This window comes from Macaca fascicularis, chromosome 11 (genome assembly GCF_037993035.2).
Source record: "Macaca fascicularis isolate 582-1 chromosome 11, T2T-MFA8v1.1".
Classification (NCBI taxonomy): domain Eukaryota; kingdom Metazoa; phylum Chordata; class Mammalia; order Primates; family Cercopithecidae; genus Macaca; species Macaca fascicularis.
In genome coordinates this window covers 21,216,364-21,244,182 of record NC_088385.1, presented here as the reverse complement: position 1 = coordinate 21,244,182, position 27,819 = coordinate 21,216,364, and the positions used below count along the sequence as shown (strand labels likewise).

The window sequence follows — 27,819 nt, the reverse complement described above, 5'->3', positions numbered from 1 at the left end:
AATAGCCTACCAACCAGAAAAAGCCCGGGACCAGACAGATTCACAGTCAAATTCTACAAGAGGTACAAGGAGGAGCTGGTTCCATTCCTTCTGAAACTATTCCAAACAATAGAAAAAGAGGGACTCTTCCCTAACTCATTTTATGAGGCCACCATCATCCTGATACCAAAACCTGGCAGAGGCACAACAACAACAACAAAAATTTCAGGCCAATATCCGTGATGAATGTGGATGCAAAAATCCTCAGTAAAATACTGGGAAACCAAATCTAGCAGCACATCAAAAAACTTATCCACTACAATCAAGTCAGCTTCATCCCTGGGATGCAAGGCTGGTTCAACATACACAAATCAATCAACATAATCCATCACATAAACAGAGCCAATGACAAAAAACCACATGATTATCTCAATAGGCACAGAAAAGGCCTTCAATAAAATTCAACACCCCTTCGTGCTAAAAACTCTCAATAAACTATGTATTAGTTTGAGATGAAACATATCTCAAACTAATAAGAGCTATTTATGACAAACCCATAGCCAATATCATACTGAATGGGCAAAAGCTGGAAGTATTTCCTTTGAAAACCAGCACAAGACAAGGATGCCCTCTCTCACCACTCCTCTTCAACATAGTATTGAAAGTTGTGGCCAGGGCAATCAGGCAAGAGAAAGAAATAAACGATATTCAAATAGGAAGAGAGGAAGTCAAATTGTCTCTGTTTGCAGATGACATGATTATATTTAGAAAACCCCATTGTCTGAGCCCAAAAACTTCTTAAGCTGATAAGCAACTTCAGCAAAGTCTCAGGATTCAAAATGTATTTGCAAAATTCGCAAGCAGTCCTACACACCAATAAAAGACAAGCATAGAGCCAAATCATGAGTGAACTCCCACTCGCAATTGCTACAAAGAAAATAAAATACCTAGGAATATAACTTACAGGGATGTGAAGGACCTCTTTAAGGAGAACTACATATTACTGCTCAGGGAAATAAGAGAGGACACAAACAAATGGAAAAAAAATTCCATGCTCATGGATAGGAAAAATCAATATCATGAAAATGGCCATACTGCGCAAAGTAATTTGTAGAGTCAATGTTTTTCCCATCAAGCTACCATTGACTTTCTTAACAGAATTAGAAAACTCTACTTTAAATTTTATATGGAACCAAAAAGAGCCCACATAGCCAAGACAATCCTAAGCAAAAAGAGCAAAGCTGGAGGTATCATGCTACCTGACTTCAAACTATACTGCAAGGCTACAGTAACCAAAGAGCATGGTATTGGCATCAAAACAGATATATAGACCAATGGAACAGAACAACGGCCTCAGAAATAACACCACATGTCTACAACCATCTGATCTTTGACAAACCAGACAAAAACAAGCAATGGGGAAAGGATTCCCTATTTAATAAATGGTGTTGAGAAAACGGGCTAGCCATATGCAGAAAACTGAAACTGGATCCCTTCCTTACATCTTATAAAAAATTAACTCAAAGTGGATTAAAGACTTAAACATAAAATCTAAAACCATAAAAACCCTAGAAGAAAACCTAAGCAATACCACTCAGGAACACAGGTATGAGCAAAGACTTCATGACTAAAACACCAAAAGCAATTGCAACAAAAGCCAACATTGACAAATTGGATCCAATTAAACTAAAGATTCTGCACAGCAAAAGAAACTATTATCAGAACAGCAAATGTACAGAAGGGGAGAAAATTTTTACAATCTACCCATCTGACGAAGGTCTAATATCCAGAATCTACAAGGAACTTAAACAAATTTACAAGAAAAAAGGAAACAACAGGCAGGACTGGTGGCTTATGCCTGTGATCACAGCGCTTGGGGAGGCTGAGGCGGGTGGATCACCTGAGGTTGGGAGTTCAAGACTAGCCTGGCCAACATGGAGAAACCCCATCTCTACTAAAAATACAAAATTAGCCAGGCATGGTGGCACATGCCTATAATCCCAGCTACTCGAGAGGCTGAGGCAGGAGAATCACCTGAACCCAGGAGGTGAAGGTTGAGGGTGAGCCGAGATTGTACCATTGCATTGTAGTCCAGGCAACAATAGCAAAACTCCATCTCAAAAATAAAAATAAAAATAAAAATAAACAACCCTATCAAAAAGTGGGCAAAGGATATGAATGGACACTTCTCAAAAGAAGCCATTTACACGGCCAACAAACATATGAAAAAAAGCTCATCACTTGTTATTAGAGAAATGCAAATCAAAACCACATGAGATACCATCTCATGCCAGTCAGAATGGCGATCATTAAAGGTCAGAAAACAGCAGATACTGGTGAGGATATGGAGAAATAGAAATGCTTTTACACTGTCGGTGGAGTGTAAATTAGTTCAACCATTATGGAAGACAGTGTGGCAATTCCTCAAGGATGTAGGACCAGAAATACTATTACTGGGTATATACACAAGGGAATACAAATCATTCTGCTATAAAGACACATGCACATGTATGTTTATTGCAGCACTATTTACAATAGCAAAAACTTGGAACCGACCCAAATGCCCATCAATGATAGACTGGATAAAAACAATGTGGCATACATACACACCATGGAATACTATGCAGTCATAAAAAAGAATGAGTTCATGTCCTTTGCAGGGACATGGATGAAGCTGGAAACTATCATTCTCAGCAAACTAACACAGCAACAGAAGACCAAACACCGCACGTCTTCACTCATAAGTGGGAGTTGAACAATGAGAACACGTGGACACAGGGAGGGGAACATCACACATTGGGGCCTGCTGTGGGGTTGGGGGCAAGGGGAGGGAGAGCATTAGGACAAATACCTAATGCATGTGGGGCTTAAAACCCAGATGATAGGTTGATAGGTGCAGCAAACCACCATGGCACATGTATATCTATGTAACAAACCTGCACGTTCAGCACATGTATCCCAGAACTTATAGTAAAATAAAAAAATAATAATAAATAAAAATAAAAAAGAGTTATACGCAAGCAAAGCTATAATAATCAAAGCAGTATGGTACTGGCATGAAAGCAGAGACAGAGACCAGTGCAACAGAATAGTGAGCCCAGAGATAAATGAAAGCATATATGGTCAAACTAACTTTAAACAATGGCACCAAGAGGACTCAATACACTGTTGGTGGAAATGTAAGTTGGTACAACCATTATGGAAAACAGTATGGAAGTTTCTCAAAAAACTAAAAATAGAACTATCATATGATCCAGCAATCCCTCTTCTAGGTATGTACCCAGAAATAAATAAAGTCAGCCCCTGGTAGTGATATCTGCAGTCTCACATTCATTGCAGCCTTATTCATAATAGCCAAGAAATAAAAACAACTTAAGTGTCCATCAATGGTTGGGAAGGATGGATAAATAAATTGTGGTGGATATATATACATATATATACACACACATATATATATACATATATACATATATATATCCACCACAGTTATATATCTGTGTGTATATAATATATATATATATGAGATGTTTTCAATTTGTAACAATATTTCATTATATATATAATTATATAAAATATTATTCAGGCTTATAAAAGGAAATCTTGCCATTTTCTACAGCATGGATAACTTAAAGGATATTACATGAAATAAGCCAGACACAGAAAGAAAAATACTGCCCAATTTTACTTTTATGTGGGATCTAAAAGAAAGTACAATACATAACATGGTGGTTGTGGGATGTGGCCAGGGAGAAGAAATGGGGCAATGTAGGTCAAAGGGAACAGAGGTGCAGTTGTATATGATGCAAAAGTCTAGATATCTAATGTACAACATGAGGACTATAGTTAATAACACTGTATTTTATATTGATCATTTTAAACACGTAGATTTTAAGTGCTCTTATCCCAAAATGGACTGTAACTATGTGAGATGATTAATATGTTAATTTGCTTGACTGTAGTAATCATTTCACTATGTATATTAAAACATCATTGTGTGTATATTAAACATATATAATAAAAACAAATGAATTATAAGTATATTCTTTCATACTAATATATTCCATTACAAAACATACACAAACTGAGATCAAATTTAAAAGAATAAAAGAGAGGAAATACTATTCAAAAATAATTTTATTGTATGTTTTAATCAAAAAAGCACTTTTTACTTTATCTAACGATTATTATTAATTAATACTACTTAGTGAGAGTTGTGTTATTGAATATTTTCCGTTACATTTTAGGACCTTAGTTTACATTTTACATTACTGAGGTCTCATTCCAATATTTGATTTCATTAGCTTCATTGCCGGGAAGAAGCCATCACAAAGATGCAGAGACCTAATTGCAGGAAATCCCCCAGAATCTGCATTAATGTTATCACATTCTCAATGATAACACTTTTAAATAATACCATCCAACAGTTAAGCAAATATTTTAGACAATTTTGCTTAACAGTTCAATATTACTCAATAGCTATCAGTTGTCCTTACATGCTAGTGGAAGCTGTTGCACCTTTATACTTATAAATTCGTTATTTGGAAGATTTTATGACAGAATAGAAAATTTTGTCTCCAAGTTTTAAAAGTACACAAATAAAAGATTTTTTTCAGCTTTTACATATTTTCTGTTAACAAATCCAGGTAGTTATGAAAACATATCCAAACAAACATAACATTTTCAGAATACTCCCTTGTAACATTTTTAAAACAAATAATATTTGCTTTTCCATTATTGTGAAAAATTACCTTTATCTTGAAGGGGCACCTGACATGAAGTGCATGTGTCTGTGTGTTAATAGGATATACGCCAAGTGGCAACTCACCAGACATCACAAGAAAGGCTGCAAATTTGAAATTTTTATTTCAAAAAGAAAATGCACAAATCATTCTTAAGTTTGACAACTTGTTTGAGTATTCTGTCACAAGATAACCCTGAACATCTGTCTAGACAAAAATCTGTCATGGTTACTTCCTATTTATTAAAAAGTCTTGTAGTGATTCTGCCATTCAAAATAACACAAATCTACCTGACTGGGCACAAGCAAAAAGGGTCACTGCCAATTGCTGCATGTTGTGGAATTGCCACGCGTGGTTCATAATATCACGTGACCCTGAGTAAAACGTGATCATCCTACACAGGAACCAAATCCAGGGGTACCATGAGTACCCTTATATTAATAACGAGGAAATTATTACAATATTTAGTTCAATATCTGTATTCAACCTTTGAACAAAGGTGAAGTAGCATGGAGCAGTGGGAAGAAACAGAACTGTAAGATCACCACCACCTAGAAGGAAATATCAATATATTTTCATCTCTTCTAAATAAAAGAATTTCACTGGACTCTTTTCTACTCTCTATTTTATAGTACGTGTGCCATTAAATAGTAAGATGCCTAGCAATCAAATTTAAAAGAAGAAAAAAGTGAAGGAAAAAGGCCTTTGAAACCAGTAGACTGTATATATACAGAAGTAGACAAAACGGAGTGCCCTTAATTTTGAATAAAGACTCTATTTTGACATACATATTCTCTTGAAGTTAATATAAAACACCTAACTATGCTTTTGTACATGGTTCATGCCAATAATTAAATATTCACTTTTATTCATTCCTATATTAATTATAGCCAAACAACAACAACAATAGCTACTTCCTCCACTGTAACAGGGTCTAAACAGAAAATGATCACTATGCAGACAACTTGAGGAAGGTTTAATGGGACTGTTAAAAAAGGTTGCAGGGAGAAAAATCACATGGTATAGGTTGTACATTGGTGGTACACGTTATAGGTGGTACATTGGGTACATAGGTGATACTGTTAACACTCAGGCCTGACGTGTGGGACTTCAGGAATGAGTCAGCCGCCATGAAAAGAGAAGGGAAGACACAGTCAACTGAAGGAGAGTCCCACAGATAGGGAAGCAGAGAATACCTACTCTGAACTCTCTTTTTTTCCTGTAATCTCCTGTTGGGACTGCCAATTGGCTTATCCAAACAAAAGCCAGGGGCAAGAGAGACTCCGGACATTGTCCATGGAGGTTAACCTCCAGGGCAGGGGCAGGGAAACTGTGGAGTGGGTCTTAAGAGGCAAACAGAAGACATCTGGCAAGATCATCTTAAGTTCCTTCCCTCCCATATGATTAAAATAATTAAGTGGCAGATTGGCAGGGTCTAAATTCTGTGTTTATATAAAAAGATATGGGGAGATTATACAGTCTGTTGCTGTTGCTCTCAAAACATGGCTAATTATAGGGTTTTCAAAAATTATCTACTTTTCTTACTCTTTTAAATAGGCAATGTATCTAGGTTACAAAATCTGAAAGATGCAAATGAGACGACAATGAAAATTAAGTCTCCCGTCCTCCTCTCTCTGTGCCCATTTTCCCCTCGTTAAAACATTGTACCTAGTTTCTTTTGTATCCATTCAGAGATGTTCTATGCAATTGCACTCAAGGTAAGTAATAAATATTTCTTTTACATGAATAGTAGAATGTTATACACACAGACTGCATATTGCTTTTGAAATGTAATAATACATCTTGGGCTGGCTTAAAGTTAGCATGTAGAGTGCTTTCTAAAGTAAATAAGATTTTATTTGGATGAGTATAACAAAATATTTTTACCAATTCTACATTGATGAGTATTTGTTTTCACTTTTTTACAACCAAAACTACCATGAATATTATCATACATACATCATTTTGCACCTATCTTAGTAAATCTGTAATTAGTATTTAAAAGGAAAATTGCTTTGTGAAAATACATGTATTTTAAAATGTAAAAGATAACTGATAAACAATCATCCATAACATTTTAACAATTAAACTTCCATCTTCAATTTGCAATTCTGTTTCCCCACAGTTTCACTAGTAGGCTGCCACCAATTTTTTTTTTTTTAATTTTTGCCAATCTGATAGGTGAAAGCAGTATATGATTATATTTTATAATTCAAGTTGAATACCAATTCTTGTGTTTAAGAACCATATACAGTATATATTTTTAATGGAATTATTTGCTTATATTCTTCAACCATTTTTATGGGTTTGTAGGGGTTCTGTGTTAATTAAAGAAATTAGTTCCTCACCACTGAAAAGATTTGATATGCAAAACTGATCTATTAAAAAGTATTTTCCTAATATAAAAAAGTCTCTGATTTTTTTTTTCTTTTGATATTTTCATTGTTTCTCTCTTTCTCTTTCTCTTTTCTAATTTTTGAATATCTGGTACATTCTAGTGGCTTGTGCTAGCTTCGGACCCATTTTTTTTTCCCCTCAGCTGGCCATCCAAACACCATTTATTAAATAATTGATCTTGCCTCCATTGACTTAAAATTTTTTGAAAAAATAGAAATTCTTGAATATAATAAGGTATATTTCTGGTCTTTCTGTTCTGCATCATTAATATTATTTGGCAGTCTTCATTAATATTATTTGGCAGTGTTCTATTTTAGCAAGTATCACATAGTTTTAATTATGGGTAAGGACAAAAAATGAACATGATTGTACTAAAATTATACAAAAGCATCCACTGTGATAGAGAATGCATATGAACATATCAAACTTAGGACATAACTTGAATGGATTCTTTGGGTTTGGGTGAAACAAAGGGACTCAGAAATATTTTCAATACAAAGAATAAATAAAAGTATCCAGGTTATGTTAGATAAAAGGTCAAATCAGTTCAAGCACACTGAAGGAAAAGAATGAAAGAAAAAAATTAGTAATTGTTGATATCGTTATTTGTCATTGTCATCAGCAGCAACAGCACCACCACCATTTATTGACTGGATATAGTTACTAAATAGTAACTATATCCTAATAGTTACTATTATCCACATTCTACACTATGGAAACTGAAGTTCAGGGAATTTCAGATCATTCAGCAAGGAAAGGTCAAAACCACCACTGAGTTTGTGGTCTGCCTGATTTTGCAGCTCCAATTCAATAAAAATACTGGTAATATTTACTAAATACATTAGGCTAAGTGTGAGAATTTGTAAGATGCAAACATACATGTAAGACTAAAAACATAAATACCAAACAATTGATAAAGACAAAATATGGTACAGAATTTCAGCAGAGTTGGAAATTCTCAAGATTGGAGTTGTTCAAGTGAGACTTCATACTACTGATAAGACTACTAAAGCCCCAGGAGGTAAAGACAGGGGTGGCCATTCCAGGAAGAGGCACTGAATGCCAAACATAACATTATAGAGGGGAGATGGCTTATAGTGTGTTTGGAGGACAAGAGGTGTATAGATTTTACTGGAATGGGAATTTTAATATTCATTGATTTGTTTATATATTTATTTTGTAATAGAATAGTGCCTTGGCACTCTGATGGACAAGAAGAAAGCCAATATTTGTTTCTTGCCAGATGAAATACACTCAACACACATGACAGCATGAGTCAGGCCTGGAGTATTTGCATAGTTATATAATGCTTTATGAATTGGGAATGTTGAAGTGGCAACTGTGTTAATAATTCTTGGGTGTCAAGGAGAAGGTCATCACACTCTGAGGTGCTTTCTATAAATATTTTGGCAATTCAGTTTCTAGAGATTCTTTCTAATGTCTAAATGATTAGACATGGCATATACAACAATTATTAAAATTAGTGAAGGGTAAGAGATCAGAGATAGACTTTAGTATTCATTTAGATTTAGCAAGTGTCCATTTTCTTATTAACATGGTATCACTTTTACCATGAAATAATTTTCTGTTCATTCGGTCCCATTCAGTTGTTCTCTTTGGTTTTTTAACCAAAATTTTCACTTTTTAATAACATTTCTTCTGATACATATAGAAGGATTTTTCAGTGATTACAGAAATAAAAGGGTACACATTTTACTTTTCAGAAGTTCCTGTAAACAAAGATATAACAAAAGAAGTGATTTTTCATTTCCTATGTGCTGTAAAATGAAAAAACTTTTTAAAGCCATAATAGCCTATGAAATAAAAGTACAATACATTCACATCACATTGAATGAAAGTCTCAAAATTGAATAAATATACTGATTTTTTATTACTTATGAAAAATTATATATACATAAATATACACACATACATACACTCACAAGCATACACACAGACAGCACCATGTACAGAGTAGGTACTCTTTTGCTTTCTGAATGCTAATTCTATTTCTTAATTTGTAAGATCAGTTTAGGTTCCAGGTAATCATTCTGGAATAAAAAATAGGATATTAGGCTGGGCATGGTGGTCATGCCTGTAATCCCAGCCCTTTGGGTGGCTGAGGTAGGTGGATCACCTGAGGTCTGGAGTTTGAGATCAAACTGGCTAAAATGGGGAAACTGTCTCTACTAAAAATACACAAACTTAGCCAGGTGTGGTGGCAGGTGCCTGTAATCCCAGCTACTTGGGAGGCTGAGGCAGGAGAATTGCCTGAACCTGGGAGGTGGAGAGTGCAGTGAGCCGAGATTGCATCATTGCACTCCAGCCTGGGCCAGGACAGCGAGAATCCGTCTCAAAAATAAATAAATAAAAGTAGGATATTGACCATACAGAAGAACTTGTAGACTGAATGATTCAGATCTAACTCAAGTCTATATAAAAATGTATGCACAAAAAGATGAATAGTTTTCTAATCATTTTAAAAGGCATACTCTTAAATATTTTAGCCAATTATAAATGTTGTTAATATCTGAAGAATTATAATGTTATGACTTGGAACTCTTTCTCACATTCATCTTTACAATAAGTCCTGCTTTAGAAACATAGTGTGGCTACTCCTTTCTCCTTTCAGCCTCTCTATATTTGTACGAGTTCGTTCTCGGAATCTTTTCACTTTACTCTTATCTATCATCTCCTCAAAACGCTGTTTCAAAACCCCTCTTCTAAGAATTCACCTCAACTAATCTCATCCAAATCGAAATATAGTTTTATTTTTCTTTCCTTGAGGGCTATTGTCATTATCGTCCCATTGTTGCAAGATTACTTTATAAATGTTCTTTTCAGATTTGATTGCTTATTTATGTTTTTCTTAGTCTTTTAAGAAAGAACGTAAACATTTTGAGGACAGACAATAATATTTATGTTTGTGAAATTGGTCCAGTGCATATTTTATGGTATTCCACAATCAGTGAGGACATTCACTGTCTGGGTGAGGTTAATAGAGTTATTTCTCATAGTTTTGGGGTTAATACTGTCAGTTAAAGAAAAGCTATAGTGATTATTCATATTAATATATCTTTCATTTAAATATCATTTATGCAAAATATATTGTATATTAAATTCTAATTGCATACTCCTACATTACTATAGTACAGATTATAAATGCTGCTAATATTGGTCAATATTTTCATCCCCTTGATAGAAACTAGTATTCAGCCTCACTGCCGAATTAAAATTTTATTTTTAAAGTTTCATATTTTTACAGCTTCATTTGAATAAGAAAAAGATACAGATAGACGTAGGGAATTAAAAGAAAACAAAGCTTCAAGAAGAGTTAAATAAGAAGTTTAAGTAGAATGATCCACAATGCTGCACTTGACACTTGAGTCTCCAGGATGCACTTCTGTCTATAGCACATTGTACTCCCACTTTTATCTTTTTATCATCTGCTTTGCTGGTTTGTCCTTTGTTGTCTCATTGGGAAATCTTAGACTTCTCTATTACTTTAAGCGATTTTTAGTTTGTTGCATACCGAAAATAAAGAGGCCCAGACACAGTCATGAAAAGATGACTTTGCTTCCTCCACTCTACAGGCAACTACCACCACATGCACCACACACCTCTTCCAATCCACTCTTCATTTTCTCCTCTTACTATGTATGAACTTCGTGTACCAATCTTCCTGTGCTACAGATATCACACCCTATCATTACTCAAGGATTTTGCACCAGAAACTCTTTCTTTTGTCCATCAATGTTGCCCTATTTGATTTTTCCCACCAGTATATTTAAAAAGCAATTTTTCCAATTGTAAAAGCAAAGAAGCAAAACTCTTTTCGTATAACATGTCCCTCTTCAGCCATTGCCACATTTCTCTCTTCCCTTCCCTAGCAAAACTCCTAAAATAATTGTTTTTGATAGCTTTCCTTTTCACTCTTGAATATATTCCCATCAGGTTTTACCTCTACTCAATTGAAAGTGCTTTTTGGATGACCTCCAATGACCTCTATGGTGCTAATCAGATCTCAATTTTACTTGACCTACCAGTAGCATTTGACACAGGTGATCACATCTCTCTTTTGATGCTTTATATAGTGTTACAGAATTCCATGCTCACTTGGTTTATCTTTTATATCTCTGACTGCTTCTCTTCAGTTTTCTTTTTTGGTTCTACTTTATCTCTTTGATTTTTTTAAATGTTGACATTACCACTAAATATTTGGACTTCTTTTCTTTTCTATTTGTATCATTCGCCTATGACCTTCTCTGTTAATATGGCTTTAAACCTTACCTATATGTTGATAATTTTCTCATTTTTAGTTCTAGCCCAGATGATGATGTTCAATAGTTACTTCACACTTTAATAGGTCAAAATTGATCTCTTGATAATATAAGCCAAATTATGCCTTTCATCTTCTCAGAGCCCTCTAATCATTTGGATTAAAGCTAATATTCTAATAATGCCTAGAAATTTTTATATAACCTGCCCCTACCCTTACTCCTTCCCCCTGTAACCTCATCTACTACTAGTCTTCCCCTCATTCAAGTTAACCCAGCCACCTTGGCCCCATTGTTGTCTTCCCAGCACCCTAAATAGACACCTTAATGCCTTCGCCCATGCTATTACTTCTTCCTGGCATCCTCTTTCTTCAGATACGTAGGTGGTTCACTCTCACTTCACTGAGGTCTTTTTCAAATGTCACCTTTTTAATAAGGCCTTTTCTTGCTTCCCCAGCTCAAAATTGCAACTATCTGACCCTTGTACTTTTTATGTTTCCTATTTGTTTTATTTTTCTTCCTCGTACTTATCAATGCCTTACAAGTATGGGTTTTATTTCTCTTAAAAGCTACATAAGGAAGGACTGGGTTTTTTGTCTCTTTTATTCATTGCTGTATCCCTGAAGACTACAATATGGCTTAACTCATGGAAGGTGCTCAATAAATTTTGGTTTTTTGGGTGAACAAGTTCTTCCTATGGGACAGGATTATAACTCTCATAGCTCTTACAGATATAAGGCTGCATGACTCCTGGTTGAATTCACATGGCTGTCCAACACTGTGGCCCCATAGTGCATTAATTCTTATGACAACCTTCTGAAAGTAAATATTATTATTCTAATTTTTAATGCCTGAGAAAAATGAGTCTTATAAAAATTAAGTATCTTGCTTAAAGTGAGAAACCTAATAAATAGTAGAAACAGGTTTGTATTCAGGTACAGTGAGGTAGATCCTAAACTATTAACTATTACTTTATGAGTTAAAGAGGATAACAATATTTTCATATGTGAAACACAAACTCATTGCTTTGGAATCAGTTAATAATAAAATAAAACATGTCCCGTGATTCATTATACATGGTATGTGATTAATAAATTTGATCTTTGTACTATAGACATTGAAAAATCATTGTTTAGTTTTAAAGCAATATGGATAATGATACGGTATGGATAGAGACTTGAATTAGGAAGACAAAGTAAAAAAATATAGCACTAGCAGTAAGGAAATGATGTCAGATAAAGAAAGGGTATTGATTCATGAGACATTTCACATGTGATTTGTTATATACAGAGAGTGAGAAAAGAAATTACCCCAGATACATACATGAGTGACTCAGAAAGTTGGTGGGAAAGGAAGTCAAATTGTGGAGTGGTCTGATGAACCTGAAGAAGTCAGAGCTGGAGTTTCTAACACTCAACTCTATTTTAGCGTGAATAGTAAAGTCAATATAATAGGGTTAATACATTAAATAAACCTTTAAAAGAACTAAGAAATTGATGAAGACTTTTACTTGTACTTTCTTGATCTGTATTATACTAGCAGACAGATGAGTGAAATACGTGTTGGTTATTGAAATGCATAAATGTGTATCAACTGGCGATCTGTGAATTTTGCTAGATTTCTCTGTATGTTAAATTTCTCTCACACTAAATGACATATATATTTCCAACTTGTTCTGACACTTAGAATGTTTCAAAAACTTTTCTCAACAGGTCCAGAAACTAGTTTGTTTATACAATGATTTTTCTATTACTCCTTTTACTCATTTCAAACTCTATTATTATTATTATTATTGTTATTTTGAGATGGAGTCTTGCTCTGTCGCCCAGGCTGGAGTGCAGTGGCGCAATCTCAGCTCACTGCAAGCTCCGCCTCCTGGGTTCACACCATTCTCCTGCCTCAGCCTCCTGAGTAGCTGGGATTACAGGCGCCCACCACCACACCTGGCTAATTTTTTGTGTTTTTAGTAGAGATGAGGTTTCACCATGGTCTTGATCTCCTTCGTGATCCACCCACCTCAGTCTCCCAAAGTGCTGGGATTACAGGCATGAGCCACCGCACCCAGCCTCAAACTCTATTATTAAACTTAAATTTTAAATGTGCAGTTAGGATAAGACAAGAAGAGCAATGCAATGGTAGGAGTCAGGAGTCAAATGTCAGGAATCTGAGATCCAAATTCCATGTAATTAGTAATCTGTGATATAACTTTGGGAACTGAAACTTTGGCGATACTTCTTATCCTTTCTAAATGACTCCAAAAACATACTCTCGAAGGTATAAATACATATACATATTATATATCATATATATGTTTAATAATAAATGTGTTAAGCACAATTGTATTTCTTGTATAGGTAATAAAATTGATGATCAGGGAGGCTGAATAATTTTTCAAGGACCACCCAGCTTAGGAGAGGCCTGAGTTGAAATTTTTCTTCAAGTATGTTTTTCTCCAAATCTTGTTCTCCTCTATTACATTATTCTATCTTTTATTGTTATTTTTATAGCTTTCATAATATGTAAGTAGATTGATGGGTACTATTGTATAAAGCACAGGATCAGATGTTAGCTCTTCTTCTTAGTAGCTCTGTATACCTAGCCTTTCTGAGTATTCACATTTTTCAGAGAAATGGAGACTAAAGAATTGTTGTCAATTAATGAAGTAATATTTGAAATGACTACCATAGCATCTAGCATTAACTATACTATGTCTACCATAAGACAATCTTGTCACGACAAGAAGGAGTAGTCAAAGCAGAAAAGTTAGATGATTAGAATTCTTAGCAACACTCTCTCAGTCAGAGCCACACTAGAGTCTACAGTTTAACCTTAAACCTTAGTATTCCTTTCTTTATAGCAGAGAAAGAATAGTAAAAATTTCCAGAAGATTATCCAAGTCACTGTCTGATCACCAATTCTGTTCTTGAAATTTCTTGATCCCGGAAAGGGGTCTGTAGACACTTGACACAATTATGTCCAAGAATAAATAATTGTTGATAAATACATTGAATTCAGGTTTACAATCTAGTCAAGGAAGACTTGAAAATCACTAAATAAAATGTTTAAAATTAATTTATTGAGACAAAAGGGTTGGGAAAATGACTCTAGTGTTTGTGGTAGCTGCCTGAAATATCTAGAAGACTTAAAAAATATACATTCCTTGATCCATGTTTATTATAACTTGTTTACATTTTCTATCTCCTCCACAAGAGCTATATATTATGTGCCTAGTAGGCAGTCAACAAAAACTGGGATAATAGATACTTGAATTAAAGAATGAATGACTAACATAAAACTCTCTTTCCTCAATATGCTTCCTAGGCAGTTTCTTGCTTCTGTTCACCGAAGTCTACCAGTCTACTTATGCAGCTGTCCCTACAATATCTCGTAATTGATTATCTAGACTGTCTTGTGTGATTTTCAGCATCATCAATCAATTTATGTCAACAGTTTACTGAGCAGCAGCTTCTTTTAAAATAATCATAAATTTTGGTTGGAAGAAAACAGAAGTTTCACCATTTTGGTAAATTAATGACATTTACAGCTCTCTCAGAAACATATGTGCCCAGTGCCCAATTTAACAAGGAAAGTGACATGTACATTAGGGTTCTTCCCTTTAACAACTTCAGATAACTAAACCCAAGCAAGATAACCCAATTATCTGACATTCTGTCAAGAGTAGTTAGTGTATCAGGTCGACTGTCAAGTCTGAAGACAAGTCACTATCTGTGGAAGCTGTTCATTTTTCAATGGTCAAAAATAAATCATACATACCAAAGCAAGTACAAGAATTCTAAATTATTAAATGTAACAAGTATTTGATTGAAATATCCAAGTCTTGGTTTTGTTACAATAAAAGCAACACATATGAAGTTCTTTAGACAAGAAACAAGAAAGTAACTGTCATTTTCTTATAAATATTAATTGTATACAAATGAAGTGTAAAATTGAATTAGAAGAAAAGTAACAAAAATCCTCATTCAACATTTTCAAGGAGCAATCTTTTCATGAACAAAGATACAAAAAATTAAGATGGAGCCTGAAAATAAAAGTCTTATCCATTAATTAATACAAAATACGAAGAACTCTGAACCTTCACAGCCCCGGAAAACACAATGAAAGTGAAGAATAGAGAAGTCAGAAAAAATCAGAAACTATTTAGTAATTCCCCAACACTCATAGAGACTCTCAATGTAGAAAATTGTATTTTAAAAGATGGTAAGTGGTTGCTTAGCAAGGCATCCCCAGAAAACACTTTTTTTTTTTTTTTTTTTTTTGCCAAATAACTGGATGCAGTCTTACATTCAATCAGGGTTTAATAAACATCATTTTTAAATCAGTATAAAACAACTCACACTATGAATGGGATCAATGTAACACTTGATATTGTTTCAAAAACCTTTATTCAGAACGTCAGATTATTCTGTAAATCATTTAACTCAACTTCACCCAATTCCAGAGACCTAGACAGTCCATTTTTTTTTTAAATGAGAAAAATACATCTTTTGTAATATGACTTGTTCTGATTGCCTGCTGTTTTAAGGATAGTAGTCAAGGTAAATTAACCTCTAGGCCATACACATGTATGATGTGGTGTGATTATTTTTATTCGTTCGATAGGTATTGAATGAATTGTATACTGTGTGCAATGTTCTATGTTATGGATGGATGGTTAAGTTTTGTCCTTACAGCCCAGAGGAGAAACATAGGGTTGGTCTATACCAAATCTACTCTCCCCTTCATGTCTGCAAAAAGAATCTGCTTTTATTCAGATATCAAAAACCTTAAAGGAAGATGACCAATTTAGAGATAAATTCTGAATATGCTAAACCAATCATGTAAGCTGAGTCATCAGACTGCCAACTGGTCATGTGATGGGTTCATGATAAGGGACCCAATTCTGGCAAATAATATGAGAAGTTAACTCAGCTTTGGGGTTTATGGAAAAATTTTCTAACTGAGGAAGAGACATTCCCTTTACTCTTGCTGCATGGAATCACGTATGGATGTGAGACCCACCATGTTAATCTTCTTGTAACAATGATGTGAAGTAGACTAAGTCAACGCGCTGAGGATGGCACAGCAGAAAGTTGGAAAGAAATCTGATTATGACATAATCAGTGAGCCGCTGCAATAATAAATTTTGGAACCACTCCACTGAAGAGCTTCTTGTTATGTGAGATAAAATAATTAATTCTTCATATCACTGCAAACCAGTTGAATCAGGGTTTATTTGTTTTTGTTTTTGTTACTTGCAGCTCTAAGTACCTTCATGTGAAGAAGTATCTTCACGTGAAGGAAGGGAAACGGTGAAGTAGAGTATGAAGTACGTTCAGAACTGTATTGTAGACGTGTACAAGGGAGCTAAGGTCGGAGACATCTTCAAAGAGGATAACATCTCGAGCTGAGTCCTAAAGGATTCTATATAGAGAGACAAGGGCACAACTGCATTTCAAGAAGTTGGAAAACTGTGTGCAAAGTCATCAGGGCATGAAAGATTTGAGAATTTGAGTAATTACTTGAGAATAATAAAAAAAAAGCATATTTGGATGTAGAAAGGCTTACAAGATGGGACGGGAGATAGGCAAAGTGGAAACTATGACGCTCCATTGCCAAGTCATGTTAAGAGAGAAAATCCATTCTCTCTTAACATGGATCTCATAGTCTAATTCTAAACTCTGTCATAAGAGGAAACTGGAATTAAGAAATTATGCTAACCAGCTGGAGGTTACCCATGACCTGAAGCCCACTTTATGAGTTTGGGATCAAGTTGTTACATGTGTAGATTATTCTGAGAGCAGTGTGGAGGATGGATGGACTGGGGATAGGCAAGAACAAAAGTGAAGGAAAACAGCCTGGAAGCGGTAGTGACACTCCAAGTAGATGATACCAAAGGTGCTCGCTATAAAGTAGAAAGGAAAGGGCAAATTAAAGACGAATTTATGAGAAAAAAAGAATCAAGACTTAAGAAATAAGTAAATAGAGATTATTGGGTAAGAATAATGTCTTCTAGATTTTCTGTGTTGGGTATCTTAGTAATGGCTGTAAACTAGGGCATTTTGTATTTTTAAAAGTTTGGGAATGGTGGGTGAAAAAATTGAAAGGGTAGAGGGGAGGAATATTGAATTCAATTTTGAACTTCTTGAGCTGAGATGCCAGTCATATACCATAGTTACATAAATATCTTAATAATGAATCCTCCAGAAAAAAAAAAAACTGGTTATAAAATATACCCATAGGTTAAATATCTTGGAATTATTTGTAAAATTTTTGGACAAAAGCTAAAGACATTTTTAGAGGATGTCTATTAAAATGATGATTCTTACTGGAGTAGTTAGCTAGTAGTCTTTTTTTTGTCTGTTAAGGTTAATTTTGGTTTTTGAAAAGAAAGCCAACTAATATATGGAAAGGCGGATATTGGCTTTTCTTTCATGTTCTATTCCTCTACCACTTTATGGACAGATTTCTTGAATAATCTGTGCTCTTTTACCTGTATGGCAGAAACTGCTCTTGGTTTACCAAATTAAACTTCATTTTGCTTCTGTATATATACATATATATATATGTATGTATATACATATATACATTTTGTCTGTTAAGGTTAATTTTGGTTTTTGAAAAGAAAGCCAACTAATATATGGAAAGGCGGATATTGGCCTTTCTTTCATGTTCTATTCCTCTACCACTTTATGGACAGATTTCTTGAATAATCTGTGCTCTTTTACCTGTATGGCAGAAACTGCTATGGGTTTACCAAATTAAACTTCATTTTGCTTCTGTATATATACATACATGGACAACTTTTCTTTGCCACCTTGCAGTTAAGTGGGGCATTATTACTGACTTCTGGCCTATGGAATATAGACAAAAGTGATGTCTGCTAGAAGCATCTAAAAGTATCTCCAACATGATGCTATGATTCTATGATTATACTCTATGATTCTATCTTATTTGGGTCAGGGAATATATTTGAGAGTTCTAAATTTAGATGATGTGATGGTTTTAATGTGTTCCCTTTAAAAATTCATGAGCTGGAAAGTTAATCCCCAATGCAACAGTATTGAGGGGTGGGGGTCTAACGGAAGATGTTCAGGATCCATTCACTCATGAATTGGTTCATGCCATTATAAAAAAGTCTTGCAAAAGTGGGTTTGCTTTTCTTCACTCTTCTACAACGTGAGGAACAACAGTCCTTTCCTCTGGAAGATGCAGTGTTCAAGGTGCAATATTGGAAGCAATATTGGAAGCAGAGATTGGGCCCTTACCAGACACCAAACCTGCCAGAGTCTTGATCTTGGATTTTTCAGCCTCCAGAACTAAGAGAGACAATTTCTGTTGTTTATTTCTCAGATATTCTGTTATTGCAGCACTGATGGATGAGAATAGGGAATGACTGAGCCATGAGATGAAAGGATTCTGAGTAAGTCCCATCAACGAGCTGGTGACATTCAATTTTCTGTCACCATCTCAGATCTTTTCCCTGTCCTTCAGGCCTGTACCCTACTGCTTACTGTGTATTTTTAGTTGGACAGAAACCAAAGACTCATTTGCCTACATTTTATTATTGTCATGTTCTTTCTCATCCTAGAGGGATTTATTTTCTAACTCATTTAACTTGATGAAATGGGTGACTTAATTGTATTAGCATAATTGGTAGTTGCTTAATTAAATAGTATTTTTGAGAAAACTGAGAAAGTCTTGGTTTTATGAAATAGGTGCTGAAAAATGAGTACAAAGTGAGTCTTTTAAGTAGATTACTCAGTTATTGGTATCATCACTCATGGTTTAATACTAAAACTAAAAGAGCACACTTAATGTTTTATTTTTATTTTTATTTTTTTCGAGATGGAATCTAGCTCTGTCACCCAGGCTGGAGTACAGTGGCATGATCACAGTTCACTGCAACCTCTGCCTCCTGGGTTCAAGTGATTCTCCTGCCTCAGTCTCCCGAGTAGCTAGGATTACAGGCACCTTCCACCACACCTGACTAATTTTTGTATTTTTAGTAGAGACGGGGTTTCACCATGTGGTCAGGCTAGTCTTGAACCCCTGACCTCATAATCCACCCAGCTTGGCCTCCCAAAGTGCTGGGATTATAGGCATGAGCCACCATGCCCAGCCACACTTAATATTTTAAATGTCAATTAGACACTATAAAAGAAAGATTCTGGAAAAAATCTACTATCTGCTTCAAAGCTCCTTCAAGGATACAATGTTAGTGGGCCTCTCATATATAACTACTCATTAACATTTACAATTGACAGCACTTGTGAGTCATGCCAACAACTAAGGGCAACAATTTTGAGCTTTTAAATATCTCAATTTGCAACATCATTTTCTTTTCAGTTTTGCTCTTAAGTTAAAAAAGAAGTCACATCTTCAGTACTTGAATGAGTTCCTAATTGTTGATAGAAAAAATAAACATTTCATGAATTCTTCAAATTATACTTTTTGAAAGTAGATGTTGAATTAGAAAGAAATATGAATTCAGCATGAGATACCATAAACGTATTTTAATTTCAATTCTTTAATCAGCTAGATGATTGTCATTGGAAAAATCACTTAACATGTTGAGATCCCTTTCTGGGATAGCAGATGATCCTTCAAGTTCCATTTGACTTCAAAATACTGTAACTCTATGAGTATCTGTTAGTGTATTCCTTTTGGATGCCAAATTCAAATATTATTAGAAGACAAGAATAATTTCTAAACAGAATGCCTTTTTGTCAACCATATTTTTTGTTGGCTAGAGCAAAGTCAGTCTGATTGAGAAATAACAAATAATTAAACACTATAATACTGCTTTTCAAGGACTTAACCCAAATCCCTAGTATAAACTATGACAGTAGGGGACTAACATTATTATAGGGAAACCAGATTACTATCTAAGGAAGCAATGATGTAATTGGATGTGGTTATCGTAATGAAAAATTGCTGGACAGTGGATTAGGAAGCTCAGTTCCCAAAGGCCTGGGTGGGTCCAAGTTTCAACATTTGAGTTCATTATGTATATATATAATGTTCATTTCCATAACTCTTTACTTTTTCTTAACAAAATAGAAGATTTTGAGGGAAAAATGATTTAAACTGTAGCAGGATGAGCTGCAGACAAAACTCCTCAGACACCGAGTTAAAGAAGGAAGGGGTTTATTCGGCTGGGAGCATTGGCAAGACTCCTGTCTCAAGAGCCGAGCTCCCCAAGTGAGCTACTCCTGTCCCTTTTAAGGGCTCACAACTTTAAGGGAGTCCACATAAGAGGGTTGTGATCGATTGAGCAAGCAGGGTGTATATGACTGGGGGCTGCATGCACCAGTAATCAGAATCGAACAGGACAGGATGGGGATTTTTACAATGCTTTTCCATACAATGTCTGGAATCTATAGATAACATAAGCGGTTAGGTCAGGGGTCAATCTTTAACTACCAGGCCCAGGGCACGGCGCCAGGCTGTCTGCCTGTGGATTTCATTTCTGCCTTTTAGTTTTTACTTCTTCTTTCTTTGGAGGCAGAAATTGGGTGTAAGACAATATGAGGGGTAGTCTCCTCCCTTAAAACCAGTGATACATTGACAATGCAGCTCTTTTCTTGGCTTTTGCTTTGATTTGTGGTAGAAGTTTGTATAAGATTCTATTTTCATAAGTATTTAATAGCAGTAATAGGGCTTAAATGACACCAAATTAATTTAAAGATTGTATGGTATTTTAAAAATCTTTTTATTAAAGGAACTATATAAAACCTCTATTGCATAAAATAGAAATAGAACAAACAAAAACAACTGTGCCTGTATTATGCCTTAACTGGAAAACTATGCTGATGGATTTTACAGATTATTGTGTACAAAGGAAACCTTGTTACCACTATCTGCCTCTTTTTCTTCAGGTTGGTTGGGATAGAGAACAGTTACTTTTGGTTTAAGCAAGTTGCTGAAAGTAGGGATTCTATCCTGTGTATACATTTATGAGAACAACAGGGTGGAAAGATGATTACAGCAGATCAATATTAAAAGTCAGTGAGACATATCTTTCCCTTACAAAAAATGAAGCAATAATTCATTATTTATTACATTGTAAAGGTAAAAAGATAAATTAGTTGCAAAATAATGATTCTCAGAGGTAAAGGGCTGAGGCTTTAAAGCCCCCTATCGATTCTGTATCATGTGTGCTCTATTGCTCTGCAAGACTTCCGACTTCCCTGAAGTACAGCTCTTTCCCCTTGCTTCAGGGAGTGTTCCAGACATCAAAGCAGAAAAAGAGAGCATTTACCTCCTTTGTGTATTCATTTGTAAGCCTTTATCAGTATTTAAAACTGACAGAATGGGAGCACGCAGACTTTTTTATTCACTGGATGTCCAGCCTTGCCTCCCTGCTTTTATTTGGAACAGGTCATAGGCAAAACTGTAAAGTGGACAAAATTTGTTGAGTTTCCTCTCTCTGCTCTGTCCCTGCCACGTGGCCAGTGGGCTCTTTCCTCCTGCCTGGATGCTAATATGTTTGCTCTTGAGCTTCTTTAAGGCAAGGATCATCCTTTGTTTTATCATTAATAGTTCAACAGTGTCCAAAATGTTTGTCACATTAATGAACAAATGATAAACTAATTCCCATAAGCATTAGGTTCAGAATATATATATGTTTTCATATTAGAAGAGAACTGCTGGAAGAGAGCAATACTTAACCTCAAGGAGTGACTTGCAAATGAGAGAATTTCAGGCATTAGGGGATACGTATTGTGGAGAGGGGGTGAGAGAGACAACTGTGACTTCGAATCACGGGATACCAAATTTCCACATCTTCTTGCTTTATTTAAAGTCATCTGTGACTTGAGAAATTGCCCCAAAATTTTAGATAAAAAAAGTGTAGGGAGGATTGTTTTTAAAAAATAAATGGACAGATTTTTGGATCATCTCAGTTTTATGGATAGCATATGAAAGTCACAGGATATGGTCATTTAATACCCTGTACCAGAGACAACATTGGCTTAATTCATTTCGTGGTTTTCTCAACTGGTACAGAAGATGCTGCTCCATCAACTTGTTCTTAGGCCCTAACTCCTGACTTGGTTAGTCCTGGACTTCTGCTCACATTCTCCCTCCTCTCCAGTTTTGGTTTCACTAGTGATATCCATATCCATTGCCTCGTTTCTTTTTTCTTTCTTTCTTTTTTTTTTTTTTTTTTTTTTGAGATGGAGTCTCGCTCTATCCGACCATCTCGGCCTCCCGAAGTGCTGGGATTACAGGCCTGAGCCCACCGCGCCCGGCCCCTCTCCATTGCTTCATTTCTGATCAGGTCAGTCTCCTGGAATTGCTTTAGCCAGGCCAGTTCTTAGTTGACCTCTGAAGCAGCTCTCCTCCGCCCCCTATTGACATAAGTATGCATGTGCACAGCTGGGTCCAGGAAACTTAATCCTATTCATACATTGAATAGTAAATTATTGAATGTCTATAAAGTGCCAAGTACTGTTCTAGGCACGTGTGATATATCAGTGAATAAAGCAGAACAAAAGATCCTTACACTGATAGAGCTTGCAAATGGGAGCTTCATCTCAGGTTATCCCCATACTTTGAAAGGAACACTTTGAAGAGATTTTTGCATTATGCGCCTTAAGTGACACTTTATAAAGGAGTTGTGTTATAAAATGGCTTCCTACAGGCGAGTTTTTCATTCCAATTGATTCTCTCTTGGAGTCTGTTCAATCAGACTTAGTAGGAGGAGTGGGAAAGACTGCAATACTGCTGTTCTACCTACGATATAACCCATAGCATACTGATGCTCCAATTTCTAAAAACACATATTTGAATTCTTTATCTTCCATAATAAATACTTACTGTAAGTCAGGTTCTCTGGAACAGGGCGTGAGACAGAATTTCACTGTTTGGGATTTACTGAAGGAGTGCTCTTTAGGAAAAATTCTGTGAGGGAGTAACAGCAGAATTATAGGGAAGAGAAAGGAATTAACAAGGATGAGATCTCGGGTCAAGTCTAACCTTGATCTGATTTATGGGGAGGCTCTGGAATGTAATTTATATCTTAGAGATTTTCCCACTTCGTAGGCCAGGGGGCTATGGAATCAGAGGCTCATTCTGCAGAGAAGGGGCTGTATTCAGTTAGCCGTCACTGCAGCAGACGGGAGTGGGTGCAGCAGCCAGGTAGAGGCGCACAGCAGTGCCTTTGACAGTGCCTGATTTCATATTCCCTGAGTACCGTGGAATTTCAAGTACTGTGTGTGAAAATATGGATGGCCTTACAGACATTTCTGTGGATTCATACTTTTTAAAACATTTTTTGGGTATCTAGTGAGTTTCAGACACTGTGCTGGATTGGTACATGGATGGGGTGACATGATTGCTGTCTTGAGCTACTCTGTGGACTAAGAGGGGGAGGGGACAAGGCAGCAGGGGTGTCAAGAGAGTGTGATATGATGTCCGGCAGAGTCGTGAACAGTATGCTGTGGGACATGATGTGGAAGCAATACTCAATCCCAGGTGGTGGCTGGGAGAGGATCAGGAAAGCTTCCTGGATGATGTGACATCCCAGGCCTTCATAAAGTCTGTATATTATTTTCCTGTGGCTGCCATAACAAGTTAACACAAACTGGTGATCATAGAAATGTATTCTCATAGTTCTGGAGGCCCAGAGTCCAAAATCAGTGTGAAAGCAAGGCTGTGCTCTCTCCCAAGGCTCCAGGGGGGAACTTTCCTTGCCTCTTCCAGCTCATGGTAGCTATAGGCATTCCTTGGCTTGGGGTTGCATCAGTCCAGTCAATGCCTCCCTTTTCAGAACCTTCTCTCTGTGTGTGTCTTCTCCTCTTCTGCCTCTCATTAAGTCACTTGGCGTTGGATTCAGGGCTCACCCTGATGATCCAGGGGGATCTAATCTCAAGATCGTTCATTTAATTCTATCATCAAAGACCTTTTTTCTCCATAAGGTCACATTCACAAGTCACAGGTTTCTGAGGTTAGGCTGCAGACATATCTTCTTTGGGGCCACCACTCAACTCAGTACTTCACTGGTGGTTAAAATGTTTCCTATTCCAAACGGAAAGGGGCACCACATTTAAGCTTTTGTAATTAATTATTACACAATGGAGGAGGGGCCTCCTGGGCATAAGCTCCAAATGTTATGGTTCCCATTTATAGCCACCTTTTTAGGATGCAAACTGTGAGGTAAAGCTTTTAAATTCCAACACAAAGCTTCTAGTTAACTCACTTGCCTTGGAAGATAGGGGCTATTCATCCTACATTCACTCTTCCAGTGGAAGAGACTCACTGTGAGCCTAAGTCAACTTCTCCTTTCAGAAAGGCTATCCACAGTGATGCCAAGTAGTCAAGATGGTTTTCATTCCAATTTTACTTATTCATAGCTCAATATCTGGTGAGGCAACTTTCTGATTAGTGATAGTGGCAGGTGGAAGTTGTGGAGCAGGGAGCGCTGTTGAGGATACATAGAGTTATAGGACTTGGTGAACAATTGGTCAAGTTAGTGAGAAACAAGGAAGACTTCAAGACCTGGGTGAGCAAGACAGGATATTTAGTTCAGTGTTGAATATGGTGAATCTTAGGAAGCAGTAATTCATCCATGTGAAAAAAATCTCATTAAACTCATGACTGATGGGTTTCTAGTTTTTTAAAACATAAATAAGGCATTCTTTTTAAGGAAAGATATTTTGAGTATTTTTTTTTTCATGAATTGTGAGATGCGAGCTGCATCTTTAAAGTTTTAACACAAACATTTTGCATGGAAGCAATCACTCCCTAAATATGATGCTAGGCTTGAGCTATTTTTTTTTGACTCTGATATATTTTAAATATAATTAATATTATTTTATGCTTAGTGCATGTTGCCTGATTCTTAATTTTTATTTGTTTTAAGGGGTTGTAGGCATTTTTAAAATCTTCTCTCTTAGAGGATCAGGAACAATAACTAATAGGTAATAGGCTTAATACCTGGATGATGAAATAATCTGCACAATAAACCCCCATGACACATGTTTACATATGTAACAAACCTACACGTGTGCCTCTGAACTTAAAAGTTAAAGAAAACTCCTTCCTTGTTCTTATTTCTCTTTTTTCATATTCTTACAAACAAAGCTCTCAAAACAGTCCATTTATAATATATATTATTTTCTATTCCTTCTCAGTTTCTTCTTGAATCACTGATAGGAAAAATGGGCTTGACTTTTTTTTCATAAGGATGAGAATTATACACAAAAAACTTCCCTTCCAACCTTTTTGGAAACAATGACGTATTTGTATTTACATGGATTTGCAAGTATGGCATTGATTTACCACTTTGTGTGTACCCATTGTTGCCTTTCAAATGATCACTTTTCATACAACTTTAGCAGATGAAGAACTTACTGAGGTGGTGCAAGTATTTGAATAATCATTAGTCAATTAGAAGACGTCTTTAATATTTTATTATATTTTTAAATATTTTTTAAAACCTTGTCTTTTTTTTATTTTTATTTTTTAAGGCAGAGTCTTGCCATTGTCAGCCCAGGCTAGAGTGCAATGGCACGATCTCGGCTCACTGCAACCTCTGCCTCCCGGGTTCCATCAATTCTCCTGCCTCAGCCTCCCGAGTAGCTGAGATTACAGGCCGCCACCAGGCCCGGCTAATTTTTGTATTTTTAGTAGAGATAGGGTTTCACCATGTTTGCCAGACTGGTCTCGAACTCCTGACCTCAAGTGATCCACCCGCCTTGTCCTCCCAAAGTGCTGGGATTACAGGCGTGAGCCACCGTGCCCACCTAAAACATTGTCTTTTTTATATTTTATACTTTATATGCTTTTATATTTTTGTTCAGATATTAAAATAAAAATTGTTATCTGGCTATGTTACTTTTTAAATATGCCTACATTTTAATAATGCATGCAAAAAACAGTAAAGTTTTAAGGGAATTAAACATTGAGTTTAATGGAGTCCTACATTTAGTATGACAGCAGAACACCACAAAGTATATCCACTTAACTTTCTTTTGCACCAAAGTAGCTTTGTGAAAAACTGAAGAAAATAAGCCTTCATTCAGAGCTTTAATAAGAGTCTATTCATGGGAGGGCCTCATGCCAGTCAATGTATTTCATGTTTTATTATAGTAACATGCTAGAGGAATTGTTCTGGTTTTTAAATTAGGCATTTAAAATGAAAACAAGCATCAAACAGTCTCTGACCAAGTTCCTTGTGTTTCTTCTTTGCTATGACTTCTTTTTTTTTTTTTTTTTTTTTTTTTTTTTTTTTTTTGAGACAGAGTCTCACGCTGTTGCCCAGGCTGGAGTGCAGTGGCGCGATCTCGGCTCACTGCAAGCTCCGCCTCCCGGGTTCCCGCCATTCTCCTGCCTCAGCCTCCTGAGTAGCTGGGACTACAGGCGCCCGCCACCGTGCCCGGCTAATTTTTTGTATTTTTAGTAGAGACGGGGTTTCACTGTGGTCTCGATCTCCTGACCTTGTGATCCGCCCGCCTCGGCCTCCCAAAGTGCTGGGATTACAGGCTTGAGCCACTGCGCCCGGCCTGCTATGACTTCTTGAGTGATTTTCATGAGAAGAGTGATCTCATTATGAGTAACATTTCTTGAAGCAGAAAAATATGACACTCCAAATGATATTGACTTGCTGTTTTCCTGTTATTTAGTGGTCTTAACTATCAATCAAGCAACTAAATGATGCCTGTCATACACTCATGAGAGTAAAACATAGATCTAATTTTATCCTTAGGTCATTGAAACTTATAATTGCTAAAACTTTGTCCTATTAAATTAAAATTGAATCAACAAGGTTAATAATACAAAGAAAAGTAGGAAGAACAGCATGCAAAGAACAGCATGCAAAGAACATTATGTTCAATAGGATCAAGTGTAAGTGATGATAGGAGAAATTGTTTTTTTAAAAAACAGGATTGGAACCAAAATTTGTTTTTAATATGTGAGTTTTTAACATTAGAAGGATTTTATTCTTAACTCTCAATTATATAATCACAAAAAACCCAATGTTTCAGGAAAACATACTTAATACTAACACAAAATTCATGTCACTTATCACAAAGTTAGATAGTCAAGTATATAATGGAGAAATAAAACAGAAATAGTGATTTTAAACCACATGAGACATTGTGAAGAATTTTTTTGTTAATAAACAACCCATAAATACTTTTACATACTACACTTCAAAATGATGCCTCTATGAATAATATGATAAAGGTCATAGTGTTGAAGACTTTAAATTCAAGGTCATCATGTTGAAGACTTGAAATTAAATTCAAGGTTGTAGTGATGAAAAATTCAAAGTCAAGATCTTGATGATAAAGACTTTAAATTCAAGGATATATTGTGTAAGAAAGGACAAACTACGAGCATTCAAGTTATTTAGCCAATGAGTTCTCTGTGAGTACAAAATATGAGAAATCACTAAATGGATTGGCCTAATTACAAATTTT

The 27,819-nt window shown here is 35.8% G+C and overlaps 1 protein-coding gene across 6 annotated transcripts in view; it reads right to left on the bottom strand.

Moving 5' to 3' along the window:
* PIK3C2G (phosphatidylinositol-4-phosphate 3-kinase catalytic subunit type 2 gamma) overlaps positions 1-27,819 on the bottom strand; it is a 422,558-nt gene that overhangs the window by 208,599 nt on the left and 186,140 nt on the right. The window lies entirely within an intron of this gene.